The sequence below is a fragment of the Eucyclogobius newberryi genome, unplaced genomic scaffold, assembly GCF_026437365.1.
Source record: "Eucyclogobius newberryi isolate DKJ021-1_F unplaced genomic scaffold, fEucNew1.0.hap1 SCAF_6, whole genome shotgun sequence".
NCBI classification, from domain to species: Eukaryota; Metazoa; Chordata; class Actinopteri; order Gobiiformes; family Gobiidae; genus Eucyclogobius; species Eucyclogobius newberryi.
The window spans coordinates 22258266-22272173 of NW_027316278.1; the positions used below are offsets into that span (position 1 = coordinate 22258266).

The window sequence follows — 13908 nt, forward strand, 5'->3', positions numbered from 1 at the left end:
CCCTCTTTGTAACTTTGGCAGCAAGGGATGACATGGATTAACCTGGTTCACGCCAGATGAATTCAGGTTGCGCCCGGCCGCTGTGGGCATGACTAATATTGTAGTTTGAGTGGAAGTCAAAAGGACAAACCTAAACAAACATGGCGACGCCGACAGACGTACTTTGGCCTATTTTAGCAGATGTACCAAAGGTGCACATAGAAGCATTTTGTGTATTTGAGGATGTGAAAGAAGTGCTTTTCTCTGACTGAATTGATTGTTTGATTTCTCAGCTTGTTCCACTGTCGTGACACTTTGACCAATCGGATTCAAATATGACGTTTACGCCTTTTCCCGTCTGCTTTCTTTCTGTGCGAGCCAGTCCAGATTGATGTTGTGTAGAACTCAATTCAGAGTGATACACATATCCATCTGGCATGAGCCAGTTTAGACATGAATGCCATCTTTACTTTTAAGAAACAGCGTTCTCAAGTGTGTACTGAACAGCCACTCCTGGTTCGCCAAACCTATTTTTTTTAAGGTATACTCATTTTCTTCCCAAAATTGATTATCTGAAATGTTCACTTTACAAGGTTACTTGATGTATTTTACATTTCCAAATATTGAACACAGAAGGTTAGGGTTAGGATTGTGAGGAAACCCATTCCGTGAATCAAATGTAAAAAGTATTATTATTCGGCTGGTATAATGTAACATCTTCCTAAGAGGTCTAATGTGTTTATTTTCTAATGGAGGATATCTAATGGAAAACTGGATGGAAACATCTGACAAATATTATTCTACCTGATTGTATCCAAGCACCATAGCAGAACATGTTCCAACAGCAAACAATTGAACCCCCTCCTGTTCCCACTAGTGTTGAGTAAGTCGGTTTAAATTCTCTTTTAAGGTCAACTTACTCTGGTTTCATGCTGGCCACTGCTTTGACTCCTTCACCCACAAATGGAAAAAGGTCAGGAGACAGTCCTCCCACAGCGCCTCTGTCCCCTCTGCACATCGTCCACGCTCTTCATTTTTACACCAAAAGTAGATGTCATTTTGATTATTCTATGAGCTGCACTGAATGTCCGTTTGAGGATTTACTAGAAGCCAAAATAGCCAAGCTACAAAGACAGAGCTCAAAATAAAGCTTTTATACTCAGAAACTATTAGTCACCCCTGAGAATAAACTTTGCTCTCAACAGGGATCCTAATTGACCAATCACAATACATCTGTATTAAGCCAGATTCTTTATTAACAACAGTGAGGAGGCTTATTTTGTTGGCCATGTTTTACATCATATGACCACTAATATTACAAATGGATACAAGCGATTGTTAGAATGTGTGTTAGAACAAGTGTTTCCACCTTCAATCATGACAGCACCAATGCAGCGGACAGGGTCAGATTTCAATGACTGCGATTTGAGGGCCTTTAAAAAGATTTTAAAATACTGGTACGAATACTGGTTATTGGCCACAACAGCATCACAAATATCAGATGTTTTCCTTGTTTTATTAATTTAATTTGTATTTATTTCATATCCATTTTAATTGGTTGCATTTTGTTTAATGTTTGTATAGCTTTCTCTTTGTCGTGTATGTGTTATTGATATTCTTTCAATCATTAATCCATATTGGATCAACCCTAACGCTTGCGTCAACTCTCAGCTCCTGAACACATTCAGTTTTGACAAGAATGTTTGACTCCATTTTCAAAAGCATATTTTTTTCAATTATATTCATCAATTCTATGATTAGGAACCTGGTATTAAAAATGTGTTACTGGGGAAAAGTGTTTCTTATATTGTCTGGTTTGACTTGCAACAAAAGTTCAGATTTGAAGTAAATAAAACCCACCAATATGATTAATTATTTCTGATTGAACGCAATAGTACAGTTGCAATCCTAAGACCCAAGTCATCATTAACCTCTATGTATTATAACTTAAAAGTCATTTCAGGCTTGTGTAACAGAGACCGATTTTGAAATCAGTGCCCATTGTAATCTTAGAGCAGCAAATGGTCACCTTGGAACAAAATTATTATCCTCTATGGAGTAAATGTACAAGTTTTTTTTTATAATACCATTAACTTCGTCGAGATGCAGCCCCTTCAGGATAATCAAACTCTAGTCTTATGTGACAAAAACATGTTTAACTTCAAAAGATAATGGTGGCATTCACTTTTTGCTCCAAAACACTACGAGTCACTTTGAGTCGTCTAATCCAAAATAAGAAGCAAAAGTGCAAGAGACAGAGAGAGCGCGAATGCTTCCTGCTAATCTGGATATTGTGACCTGTGCTCTCCTGGTCTTAATCCAGGCTCCCAGCGCATGACCCAGCTAACAGCATTACGGCGTGCTCCGATTAGACTTACTATGAGTGCACACAGGGAAAGTCGGGGTCCTGAGCTCAGCTCAGCTCAGACACACACACACACAGACACACACACACACACAGACACACACACACACACACACACACAGACACACACACACACACACACACACACACACACAGACACACACAAGTTAGTGAGCCTATGGAAGTAGAGACACGAGGCAGCATGGATTAGACCTATGAGTCAGTGAGTCAGTGGATTAGCCAGCCACTGTTATTATAAAAGAAAACTAGGAGAATGAGTTAAAAACGTGCCACTAGAATTAGCTGTTGGAGTAGAATAAGCCACTTGAATGATCACAATACCAGGGAAATTCACATGACAAATCAGCAATGCCTTTCAGTTAAAGTGTGTACCATAAACATCCGCTCATGTCTGGTTGTTGCTGCTGAAGGCATACGTCTTCTTTTAGAGAAGGAAATTACTTTATCTTATGTTTTAAATACCAATCTATTACAACGTAAAGCATCAAGATTGTATAATGTTAACAAATAAAGATCTCTCTTGGGGAATGGTCCCATTCGCATTTGTGTAATTTGCAAATCAGATTTTAACCAAGTGCAAATGCAGCCAGGGGTTATCAAAGCTAAAATAAAAATGATTGTGTGGGCGAGGAATGATTCAAATTCTGTAATTTGATTCGAGTTGGAAGCCTTAAAAAGGTAGTGCATGTATGAATTTCATAAATCTATGTCCCCAGATCTTAAATAAACGCCTGTCCACTTTGATATTCTGGGGTACTGCTACGAGGTCGTGTGTGTTGTTGCTGAGCGCAAGGCCTGCCATTACAGGCTCTTCTCTAAAGTAGACCCATTGTGACATAGGGGCGTCTGGCGGGCCAGTAATGGAGGGCAAACAAGGAGGGTCACACACTCCTGCTGAATTTCAATTTGATCTAAAAATGTGACGTGAGAATACATTGTTCACATCAGCTTAAACGGGGGCTCAGTGAAGCAGTCCGTTTGTGATGAGGGGAAATTGCACAGGTGCAAAAGTAAAGCTACAGAATGGAGGCAAAGGTTTAGTTGTTTTTTTGTGATTAGCTTTTCTACCTTAACTCCAAATAGCATAAGGTAAAGTAAGATACATTTTATTGTCCCCGTAGGGAAATTCGTCCTCTGCATTTGAGCCATCCTTCAATGCTGCTGGGGCTTCTCCTCAGCAGTAGTGATCGCTCTGGGACCCATCTCCAGATCTTTGTGCTAGGCTTGCTCAGGACTAACAATATCTGGAGGATTTTTACCTACTGTGCCCGTTTTGAGTTGATGAGGGAAACGGGCATAAACATGCAAACACCACACAGAAAGGCCCAATCTGGAGTCGAAATGCTTCCCATTTTATCTCCATTACTGACAACAAAAATGGTGTGTTCATTACAACACAGCACCACCACTGGATGGAGGAAAACAGATTTTAGCCCTTATGGTAAAGCTTTATAATTAGTCACAGCAACCAAAACTACCATTATGTCTTTAGCCACCCACGGAGAAGGGCTGTGTGGCATATGCTATAACGTAATCGCTACAAACTAGAGTGTTTATGCACAAAGCTTATGCAGACAGGTCTGTGGTTGAGGAGCCTTCTCAGTTTGACTAAGGTTGAGCTGAGGTCAGAGCTAAAGTCAGGCAGGAATGTGTGAATGTCATCACCTGATCGTACATGGAACCCCCGGAGATTTTCAGGGACACACACACCACCACGTCTTCTCTGCACTTTCCCGCATGAACAACTGCTCAGCACCTTTCAGCCAAGCATACGGTCAGGTGCATTTATTCTACTAGTACTCCACTTCTGCAGCTTTCCCTGGGGCTTCTTTGCGTAGTACACCTGCATTTTACATGACACAGCGTTTTTCAGACCGTTGCTCCCGAGGATATCCCTGCAACGTTTGTATTTACAGTACATTCAAAAAAAGGACAGCGCCATCGAATTACATAATTGTAGCCTATACGCTGTAGAGTGGCGTCAATGACAAACTCTACTGCTCTTCCACCTTAATACACGGCTGGGTCATTTAAGATAATGACGTGATTTATGCAAACCGTTTGGGTGTTATCACAATAGAGTGTCAGCTAATGCAATTCAATTAGGGGAAATGAGCCACTCAATTAATTTATTCTCTCAATACCGCTTGGTTCCTGCTCTGATTAAAGTCCGGTCTTAATTTCTTAAATTGTTTTGGGGGAATCTGAGAAATTACAAAAATAAAAGACAAACAAGAATAGACTAAACTACACTTAGATAGAGCTGGGACGTAATTTTTAAATATTGCCATTAGTGTTAACTACATTTTTTTTTTTTAAATGGTTAGATTAATTAAATGTTCAGACTAAAATGTCATACAGCTATATACATATTTTTGTCAACTAATAAAAACTAGTTTCTCAAACATATTTGAGAAACGAGTGGAGACTACTTTTTTAATCACTTATTCTATTCATGAAATACAAAAGACTTTGTCAGTGTCATATTATAAAATCTCTCTATTCCACCTAATACTTAACACAGATAGTGATTAATTCTGAAACTCCAAAATAGAACATAAACTCATTAAGCAATTACTGGATTTATAGTGACACAGTTTTAAATGTTCTGGTTGATACGACTATTAGAACTTCAAATAAATGAGAATGACAATTCGACATAACAAAACTAGACTCAAATTAAAACAATTCAACTAATCTTGACGGATACTACAACATTTATTTGAACTAAAAACAAAATAATTTTAGTTCAAATAAATACATTTAAAACATCTTGCTAATATTAATATTGGCCACTTAATGTAAAATGTCTTCCACCAAAGTCTAAACTCTGCTCCAAACTCCAACTTTTAATGAGGATTGGCTGTGCACATCTTGATTAAAAAGCCCCAAACATTAACGTTAACGATGATGAACGGCTGAACCGTGATCTCAATCAGGGCCATTCATCTTTTTTATTGTTTATGTCACAGCAATAGACAGTAAAAGGCACCAAACTTTGGCTACAGCATTAATTTGATTGAATGGCAGTAGACAGGTGAACTAGTGGGTTAAAAAACTAAACTAAGAACTAGTCAAGCCTATATATCAGTTCAACAGGACCGTCCCACGGTCAGTCAGTCATTTGACTCATGACAAACGAGCCACAGTTTGCTGAATGGCCGAGAAGAGTCAATTTTTGTAGAACAACAACATCATAAACCAACACATAATTTGACTTCTCCCTCTCTTTCACAATTGCGTGTAGCATTGTCCCCAAGGACCAGGTGGCTTGGAGAGACCCAGTGTGACAAGCTGCCCCCACTGTACCCGGGTGAGTGTTTTGTCAGGTGTCACATATCCAACACTTGCTCTTGTTGCTAAAGGCAGTAGGGAGGAATGATTTGGCTAGAAATAGCAGAGTCACATGAGTGCGTGCAGTGACCAGAGAGCCAGCTGCGCGTCCTTACATGGAGCATGATTCTCGTGTGTTCAAATCCAAAACACAAGGGAGTGTGAAAACTCTGTGCGCACCTAAACATGCACATCGAGACATGTCACTGCTTTTACCACAGGCATGTCAAAGTAAAGGCGTACACGTGAGGGGACACCTGTTTAAACAAACCCTTTCCAACATTTGCTCTTTCCAAAAGCTCAAAACATGTTCAAAAAGAAAAACAGAAAATGATATGTTACATAATTTAAGGTGGCAGTAAATACTATAGGGATTAATAGTATCAAGTCCAAGGGTGGTCATTTTAAAATGTTTTAATTTGCATTAATAAGACAGTCGAATAAAGTATTAAATGGCCAAAGATCCAGAGAAGAACCAAAGAAAGACCTTGCAGGTGATCAATTGGTAAACTAAAGGGGGCATGGCAGTATCTCTGTGATGTGACCAAAAGACCAAAAAATAAAACACAAGTACAAGGAAACAATGCATGTACCTGTAAAAAAAAGCAGATTTAACTCATGATTGACTCCCACATGTCCAGCTAGCTCACCCCAGGCCTTCTCCCATCTGCAGCATAATCCAAAACACCATTAGTCGAATAAAACCACTGACCGCTTAAATCGACTTAAGCCCGACAGCCCTAATGTGTACAACTTGAACCGTTTTCCATTTTATCTTTCTTTAAGTTTCAAAAATATGACTCAACGAGAATATATTTGTCGTTTTCTTCAAAAAATCAACAACAAAATGGTATTCTTACACATTCCAGCTTCCGTACGCAACAATGCCACCTACCCAGCAGCAAACTTGTCATTAGCATAGTCAACACAGGGACAGCACCCAAACAAGGGCCTCACTGTGTAATGAAGCATTGATAGTGACCCAAGCACTTACAGAAGGCAACCAGAAACCCCACAGGACGGCTCTCATGGCCCGAGCGGCGGACAAACAGCCAAAAATATACAACACAAATTAGGGCCAACAAGCGAACAGCAAGGGCGGTCACAGCTAAACACGGCAATAAACGCAGTATTGTCTCGCTTGTACACAATAGCAGAGATTGCAGAAGCTCTGTGCCTGAATGAGTCACCATTTACAATTTCAACGTCCCCAACAGGAAGACTATTGTTGTCGAGCCGCATCATCCCGAACTTAAGGCCTATTTTATGCCAGAGAAAAACCTTAAAAGAACACCACAGCAGTTTACTTAAGACTTAAATGCTATAATGGCTCGCTTTTGGGTTAAACAGGGATGTGGGCCGCGGTGATTATCGCAGGAGGAAAGAAAAGCCCCTTTGCTATACCTATGCTGTGGTTGTGGGTTTGAGCGCTTGCCACAACAACTTCCAGAGCACATCATGATATTGTGTAAGACTAAGCACTTAATGCAACCATGGATTTCTGTTCAACCTCCTTACAAAGAGACATTACAGATATTCCAAGGCTTATTCCCGCATTATTTATCACACAAAATGAACGCGCAACAAAAAGACAATGTCAAGAATTTTGTTTTGTACCAGTTCGTAAACATGTTTTTTCCTGAGTCACTCTTTGGCTTTAGAGGATTATCATTTCAATACCTGCCTCTAGGCCAAAGACATCTGGTTGCAATGGTGTAAGGTGCATACAAATGTAAGAATCCCACTTAATAACCCTGACCAGTGTGTTGGTATCATACTCCAATAAGAGGACTGTCACATGTTAGTGTGCACAATAGCGCAAGTAAACCTCATGACATTTTACGATTACACAATGACAACACAACAGTGACATTATTGATTCACTTTTATTCACCGTTTATGTCACAGCCAGATTTAAAAAAGCACTTTACTTTTAGATTTACTTTATTTCTTTCACAATTGTCATTCTTTAGTTGTTATTAATTATGATTATTACCTCTGTTGCCCTGCTGTAGTTCACCTTGACCGAAGATGCGTTATCTGATCCTCCATGGGATTACTGACAGGCTTTAACCAGCTAAAACTTCAATCAAATCAATATCAGCAGCATTATTTAGTTTACAAAAACAATGTGTTCCAATCAGCATCGGAATGAGCTCACACCAGCCCTCATGACGCTTCTGACTAAGAGAGAAGGTATTGTTGAATCATCACCTCTTATCTCTATTCTCTGATATACATGAACAACTGAATTATTCTACTGAGAAGACAAGATTAACATTCCTAATCTAATTTTGTTCGCAAGTGGGCACGGTGACAAATAAGGATGCACAAGGAGCACAAGGAATACATGAAAGACAATTCAACAGGTTGGGGTAACTGATGTAGAAATACTATTTATTAACAGTTGTCAGCCTTTATTTATAGAAATCCTTTGTATATAATAGCTATAATAGCGTTTATGAGTGTTTTTCAGAAAACAGAAATACTTTCAGTCCCTGGTATCAGCCAATATCGGCATAAAAAACTAAAAAGCTGGACCTGCGCGTCACTGGACAGCAGACAGAGAGATGTGGCATCATGTGACGTTGCCATGGTGAACCAGGGCTCAGACATAATGACATAATGTGCGATTGTGCCGCGGGGGACGAGGTGGGACGATTCGAGAGGCAGACGGTGAAGTGAACCGGGCCAGACTTTTGAAGGACACGCCCAATGGCAGAAGGGCCCAAACCAGCATGGAAACTCCAACTCATGCTTCCTATGCAATTTCCATATCCATCGCTTGGCCAGCACTCCCGACTGGAAATGTCATAAATTGTACAATAAACATATGGCTTTCAGTAATTTTACAGCCATTTGCACAGAGAGCATATACTGTTGACTTTACTTAACATAGCAAATCATTTCATTAGATATTCTGTATACATTTTGATTTTTGGGGGACATCAATGCATAATTGTATATCAAAAATGAACTAAAACTACTAAGTAACTTCACCTTTTCGCACAATTATCCCCCATTTAAACTGGACAATGCACAAGGGCTGTAAAGCTAATGTATTAAAGCGCTAGGGAAAACAGAAAATCAGTTGACTAATTGTCCCTTAAATACTAATGTACTGAATCACACAGCACTATTTCAAATGTAGCCTATAATGTTTTAATCCGGGCACGACTTGACACGGGGAGCTGTCATAATAAAGAGAAAAGGGAAAGTCGTAGATGCCAGTTAGGATAGTTGACGGTCGGTACACGTGAGAGGTGGCCGTGTGAAAACAGGTCCGGCGCTGCACTCCCAGGAGACAGTTGAACATGACAACATTACACAATCGATGCGCACAGTTCATACGCGATGACGAGCAGCTTCTTTCAACTCGCCCACTGCCATGTAAAAAAGAAAAGAAAAGACCTTTGGAAACACAAGATTAATGTTGCCACCCTTAACCACTGTTTAAGTAAGCGATGTTTCTTGTTTGTTATGAAGCAGATGGATTTATGGGTGAGCACAAAAGGCAGACTGTATGACTGCAGTTGTGTGCTTTGAACACACCAAACTGCTCATTTGTTGTGAATCACTCTTCTTGGAATATGCTTTCGTAAAGAGGGATCACATCACGCCCAGGCAAGGCAAAGGACTTTCAAATATACAGTCGAATGCAACATATAATTACACCTAGAATTTAAACAAAGAAAATCAAAAGTGTTTAAGACGACAGCGCCATGAGGACAATTTTCCTTCCCTAAAGGCAATTCCAGGAACGACATTAATTCCAGTTCCAAACCTGCTGATCATGTTTAAGAGTTCTAGACCAGGGGTTCCTAAACTTTTCAGGCCGGAACCCATAAAATAACAATGAAACTTGTGTAGAAAATACAAAATAGTGTAATAATTTCAAGTTTTAAATCATTTAAAATTATGTTTATTTGTATATATTTCTGTAATTGATTGTGTAATCGTGCCCACTTTCACTAAAGCTCACACAAAAAAAAAAAAAGTCAAAATGTTAACACTATATCTAGAACTTATCTCGCAACCCCAGCTCATGCTTCGCGACCTCCAGCTCATGCCTCATGCTTCATGCTTCGGGACCCCCAGCTCATGCTTCATGCTTCGGGACCCCCAGCTCATGCTTCGCGGCCCCCCCAGCTCATGCTTCGGGACCTCCAGCTCATGCGTCGCGACCCCCAGCTCATGCTTTGCGACCCGCACTGTTCTAGACAAAAGCATGGTATTTAAAGTATCCATATTTATAGCTGCAAATGTGTAACAAGCTCAAAACTGAAGAGCAGGTCAAATAGCTCAAATCACAAGTCTCTGCTCAGATTTGACAATAAAAAGCAGGAGCGTTAATCCTCATATCTTATCTTCATGTCAATAACCTTTATGCTCAGACAAGATAAATCCACTTCCTCTGTCTCTCTTAACTTTACGAGTCCATGCTTAAAAACAAAAGGCCAACCACATTTCAAGTGCCTTTTACAAATTCACAAATTAATAATTAACTCATGGTTTGCAGACAAATAAAAGTAACAATAAAGTTAGTGCCGGAAGTATTTGCAGAGTGTTATTGGCAACAATCTGTAATTGATTAATTTTCACAGATATGGCACAAATGCTTCACTCATTGTGGACATAAATACACTTCTTTTCTTGTTCAGAGACACAAACACATACCGTTCTGTTTTCAGCCAGTCACACTGCGCATGCTCAGTCTACGGCCCGCCTTGTGCTCCTACAGCAGCTCAACAGAGTGAAATTAACGCGCGTGATTAACACACAACAATTAAAGAACGAATAAAAGCCATTTCCCGTGCCGTTTGCAGCGCTTTGAGCCCGGTGGAAGGCGGGCAGCTGACGGCGGGACTCCGGCCCTCTGAGCGGGGCTATAGCCCGGGCTGTAGACGCGGACACGTGCGGCCGCTGGCGCAGCCCCCGCGGCGCAGACCCAGTCACTCACTTCCCAAACACTCACCGATTGACTCAAAAACCTACGATTTAAGAAAGAGGACTCGGTGACCGGGCCGCAGCGTCCTCTGAGCCACCGCCACGCGTCGTGTCTGGAGCTGCAGTAACTTCGCAGTAACGTGTAGACACGGTGTACTTCCCAGGCCCGCTGCCCCATGTCTCCCCCTCCACACGAGCCACTAGCGCCGCGGCTAAACACAACACACCCAGAGCACGTTCACATGCACCGCGGGTTCTCACTTCAAAACACGTACCTGCCAACGAAATGGGACACGGCGGAGGAGAATGTCGCGCCGCCGCTTCCACGCCTTTATCTCCCCGTGTGGATTCTCCCAGAACCCGCTCTCTCTCTCTCTCTCTCTCTGTGGGCTTCGTACAACACGTCTCAGATTCCAGAAGTGTCTCTGGCCACGTCCGTCCACGTCCTGCCTCTCTCACCGCCGCGGGTGACTTGGACTCGATCCGGTCGGTTCACGCGGGCATAGAACTGTCGTGAATGTGAATGTCGCCGCCTGCTGCCGCCGCACTGCTCCGGCCGCGTGAGAGAGAGAGCCCGGTCTGGTCTGGATGACAGCTCCAGGATGAGGAGGAGGAGGGAGGAGGAGGAGGAGGAGGACGGGGCAAGAGGTGGAGGAGGGAGGACGGGGCAGGAGGTGGAGGAGGACTGGGCAGGAGGAGGAGGAGGACGGGGCAAGAGGTGGAGGAGGAGGAGAAGGCCGGGGCAGGAGGTGGAGGAGGACGGGGCAGGAGGAGGAGGACGGGGCAGGAGGAGGAGGACGGGGCAGGAGGTGGAGGAGGAGGACGGGGCAGGAGGTGGAGGAGGAGGAGGAGGACGGGGCAGGAGGTGGAGGAGGAGGACGGGGCAGGAGGTGGAGGAGGACGGGGCAGGAGGTGGAGGAGGACGGGGCAGGAGGAGGAGGACGGGGCAGGAGGTGGAGGAGGAGGACGGGGCAAGAGGTGGAGGAGGACGGGGCAGGAGGTGGTGGAGGACTGGGCAGGAGGAGGAGGAGGACGGGGCAGGAGGAGGAGGACGGGGCAAGAGGTGGAGGAGGGAGGACGGGGCAGGAGGTGGAGGAGGACGGGGCAGGAGGTGGAGGAGGAGGAGGAGGACGGGGCAGGAGGTGGAGGAGGACGGGGCAGGAGGAGGAGGAGGAGGACGGGGCAGGAGGTGGAGGAGGAGGAGGAGGACGGGGCAGGAGGTGGAGGAGGAGGAGGACGGGGCAGGAGGTGGAGGAGGAGGAGGAGGACGGGGCAGGAGGAGGAGGAGGACGGGGCAGGAGGTGGAGGAGGACGGGGCAGGAGGAGGAGGAGGAGGACGGGGCAGGAGGTGGAGGAGGAGGAGGAGGAGGAGGACGGGGCAGGAGGTGGAGGAGGAGGAGGAGGAGGACGGGGCAGGAGGTTGAGGAGGAGGAGGAGGACGGGGCAGGAGGTGGAGGAGGACGGGGCAGGAGGAGGAGGACGGGGCAAGAGGTGGAGGAGGGAGGACGGGGCAGGAGGTGGAGGAGGACGGGGCAGGAGGTGGAGGAGGAGGAGGAGAAGGACGGGGCAGGAGGTGGAGGAGGACGGGGCAGGAGGAGGAGGACGGGGCAGGAGGTGGAGGAGGAGGAGGAGGAGGACGGGGCAGGAGGTGGAGGAGGAGGAGGATGGGGCAGGAGGTGGAGGAGGAGGACGGGGCAGGAGGTGGAGGAGGACGGGGCAGGAGGAGGAGGACGGGGCAGGAGGAGGAGGAGGACGGGGCAGGAGGAGGAGGACGGGGCAGGAGGAGGAGGAGGACGGGGCAGGAGGAGGAGGAGGACGGGGCAGGAGGAGGAGGACAGGGCAAGAGGTGGAGGAGGACGGGGCAGGAGGTGGTGGAGGAGGACGGGGCAGGAGGTGGAGGAGGACGGGGCAGGAGGTGGAGGAGCAGGAGGTGGAGGAGGATGGGGCAGGAGGAGGAGGACGGGGCAGGAGGAGGAGGACGGGGCAGGAGGTGGAGGAGGAGGACGGGGCAGGAGGTGGAGGAGGAGGAGGAGGACGGGGCAGGAGGTGGAGGAGGAGGAGGACGGGGCAGGAGGTGGAGGAGGACGGGGCAGGAGGAGGAGGACGGGGCAGGAGGAGGAGGAGGACGGGGCAGGAGGTGGAGGAGGAGGACGGGGCAGGAGGTGGAGGAGGAGGACTGGGCAGGAGGAGGAGGAGGACGGGGCAGGAGGAGGAGGAGGACGGGGCAGGAGGAGGAGGACGGGGCAAGAGGTGGAGGAGGACGGGGCAGGAGGTGGTGGAGGAGGACGGGCAGGAGGAGGAGGAGGAGGACGGGGCAAGAGGTGGAGGAGGAGGACGGGGCAGGAGCCATGGGCAGGACAATGGCACCACACAATGTTACACAGATTACATACATTTACTACATTTACTTTAGTGATCAAAGGTGAATATACACTTCAGTCATGTGGGTGCAGTGGCCTGGAATCCAAACACACTTATTTGGGGACATAAGGCTCAGAAATGTGTCATAGTGTCTTTTCTTGGAGCTTAATTTAATAATCATTTCAACGACGACAGGTTAAACGTTACGAGCTTAAACGTGGTGATTTGACGCGCGCGGGCGGCAGTTGGCGCTGTTTGCGTCTTTGTTGGATTTGTCTTTGCGCATGTGATGGAATGTAAACGCTGAATAACCTCTAGCTGCTGCGCCTCCATCTCCTCAATGTAGTATGATTTAGCTTTATTTGACCGACTTCGTCCGAGTCCGTCATGAAATGTCACTTTTGACCCGTGAAGTGGACATGGGGTCATCGTAACGCGCCCACATCTGAGCCACGTGCGCCAGGCTAAACGTGTTACGTAACCACAGGCAACAGGAGGTGGAGAGGAAAGAGGCTCAGAGCAGGGAGCCCACTAAAGAAACAACACACGATCATAGAATACACATTTATGACATTATCCTACACACAGAACAGATGTATTCAGATTATTAAACACGCTTTAGACTGAAAGTGTTATTGTCAGGTCTGGATACATAGTTAGACTTGTTATGTTCGACAATTCACTTCCGTTAAAGTTCTTATTTGACAGAAGGATTATTATAAACCTGGAATAAGAATCCTCGCGTGTGTTTGAGTGACGTGAGGCAGGAGTTGGGTGGAACCACATTTATTTATCCTCAGACGTCTCTGGAGCATTTGTAAAAAGCCAACAGAACAATACATTTGTTCACACTAGATAACTCACCCAAACAGCTTTAGGAGCACATTTGTGATTTTCTCTTT

General features: G+C 45.1%; 1 protein-coding gene across 1 annotated transcript in view; it reads right to left on the bottom strand.

The window, feature by feature from the left end:
* The window catches only part of lipg (lipase, endothelial), a 74517-nt gene that overhangs the window by 29530 nt on the left and 31079 nt on the right, over positions 1–13908 (bottom strand). The gene's annotated exons all lie outside the window — the stretch shown is intronic.